This window comes from Pristiophorus japonicus, unplaced genomic scaffold, assembly GCF_044704955.1.
Source record: "Pristiophorus japonicus isolate sPriJap1 unplaced genomic scaffold, sPriJap1.hap1 HAP1_SCAFFOLD_296, whole genome shotgun sequence".
Classification (NCBI taxonomy): domain Eukaryota; kingdom Metazoa; phylum Chordata; class Chondrichthyes; family Pristiophoridae; genus Pristiophorus; species Pristiophorus japonicus.
Window position 1 is genome coordinate 401,213 of NW_027252735.1, and position 2,560 is coordinate 403,772.

Sequence of the window (2,560 nt, forward strand, 5' to 3'; positions counted from 1 at the left end):
AGAAAGGAGGGTTTGATGTTGACCAGACTGCACTGCCCGTGATATTTGTGAGCTCATCCTTTATATTCAGTGGTTTCTCGTCCTTTGATGGGCTGCAGTGTAGCGGATATCACGTTGGCCTCACACGCGAAAGGTCCCTGGTGGATCCGTTTTCTCTCACTCAAAGTTATCTATTTATTGAAGTGGAATAAAGAGCAATGAAGGAATAAGGGAGCCCTTTTGCCAGGAGAATAAATAGCAAATAAAAACGGCAATTGCTGGAAATCTCAGCAGGTCAGGCAGCATTTGCCAGGAGACTAAACTCACCTCGGATTGTTCCACTATAGCAACTTTAAAGATAATGTTTCCGCCCGGGATTGAAACAGGGACCTTTCGCGTGCAAAGCGAACGTGATAACCACTACACTACAGAAACCTCTGGCACAGCAGCCACAACAGAGGGGAGCTGACCAGTGAGCTCCCTCTGTGCTGATCGGGAATGTGTTGGCTCACCTGAAACAACTTCTGTCCCACACTGAAAGCTCTCAATCCTTCTCCTCCGCTGCCCTTTACAGAAATGTCACGGATCACCCAGCCACCGTGTTCACTTCCACATCCTCACAGTGGGGCCACAGAGGCTCCTACTGTCTCCCCACGATCAGCGAACTCGCCCAGTTTACAAAATTAAACCCAGAACACGTGTCCAGCAACGGGCAGGAGAAACAAGAGAATCTGTAAGTTCGGTCCGTAACAGAAAGTAATGGGGTTATTCATGGTGATTACAGCAATTACTAATCGTCTCACAGACCTCAATTATTTTTATTTGACGAATTGATCGAGTATCGTTCCCAGGTTAGTGCGCCGGATCTTAACCCCTCGACCACCAGGGAACAGCTACGATGCATGTAGATATATTTATATATATTTATATATGACCGTGAATATCAACGGCGAGCTGCCTAGACCTCAGGGCGCAACGGAAGCACGTCTAAATTTAAGTGAGAGAAATTCTTTTCGAGAGTGAAACCCATTTCATCGTTTGTTCCCTTTTAAACACTAGAAACTAAGACGAGGAATAAATAGAGAAATCAAAGCACAACGATATAGACAAGAGGAAGAGAGAAGGGGAAATACTGTCCCCACCCAGAACTAATGCAGAAACCCCTCTGCTGCGCTCGGGGTGGCCACCCACAGCCTGGATACACTAACGTCCCAACAGCTCATTGACTGTCGGAGTGGGACCGTGCGGCGCTTCAGAAGACAGGTCGAAAAAGCAAAGTCACTGATTCGGTCTCATGTGCTCCGGCTACAAAGAATAGATACACACAATAACATGCTTTTATAATGGTTACACATTATCGCCATTCTTGTCAAGCAGTCGTTTCGTTGGTCCAGGGGTATGATTCTCACTTCAGGGTTGTTAATGGCAATTTGCGAGAGATTCCACGTTTAAGTACCGAATGAGACCTTTCAATTTGCATAGAACTTATGCAAACAAGTGTTATGTATGTAAACCTGTAAATACCATGTTTAACCACCAGAGGGCTCATCCCCTGGAGTCCCAAGAGATCCCACAATCCCTTGGGAGCACTTGTACTTAAGGAGGCCTCACAGGCTGGAGAAGCACTCTGGAGACCTGCAATAAAAGACTAAGGTCACAAATTACTTTGAGCTCACAGTATCTGGTCAGACTCTTTAGTCATGCAATACAACTGGCGATGAGATACAGATGACGAACCCCACCGCAACGATGCAGAGACCAATGGGCATCCTGGAGAAATTTTCAGAGGGAGATGATTGGGAAACCTTAGTGGAGCGACTTGACCAATACTTCGTGGCCAGCGAGCTGGAAGGAGAAGCGAATGCTGCCAAAGGAAGGGCGATTCACCTCACTGTTTGCGGGGCACCATCTTATGGCCTCATACAAAAGCTGCTTGCTCCAGCGAAACGCACAGAGAAATCGTATGTTGATTTGTGCACACTGGTCCAGGAGCATCTTAACCTGAAGGAAAGCGTTCTGATGGCGAGGTTCCGGTTCTACATGTACAAAAGGTCTGAAGGCCAGGAAGTGGCGAGCTATGTCGTCGAGCAAAGACACCTTGCAGGCATTTGGAATTTGAAGGACATTTGGAGCACATGCTCAGGGACTTCTTTGTACTTGGCATTGGCCATGAAGTAATACTTCGTAAACTAATTTTGACAGTCGAGACCCCAACCTTGAGTAAAGCCATAGCGATAGCCCAAGCGTTTATCGCCACCAGTGACAATACCAAACAAATCTCTCAGCACACGAGTGCTGTACAAGTACTGTGAACAAAGTAATGTTGTTTTCAAATCGTTACGTACAGGGCAGGCCTCACATGCCTGTAGCTGTACGTCTGCAGATGTCTCAGAGTCCACCATCAAGGGTGATGAATGCTACGCCATTAACATCTTGTTGGCGCTGCGGGGGTGATCATCGTTTCCATTCATGCCGCTTCAAAGGATACGTTTGCAAGGGCTGTGGAACAATGGAACACCTGCAACGAATGTGCAGGCAAGCTGCAAACCCTGCTAATCCTGCAAACCACTATGTTGCAGAG

General features: G+C 47.1%; 1 non-coding gene across 1 annotated transcript; it reads right to left on the reverse strand.

Annotated features, from left to right (window-relative positions):
* Positions 1 to 341: 341 nt before the first annotated feature.
* trnaa-ugc (transfer RNA alanine (anticodon UGC)) lies at positions 342 to 414 on the reverse strand. Its single transcript has one exon. It is a non-coding gene; the product is annotated as a tRNA-Ala (tRNA).
* Between the last annotated feature and the right edge of the window lie 2,146 nt (positions 415 to 2,560).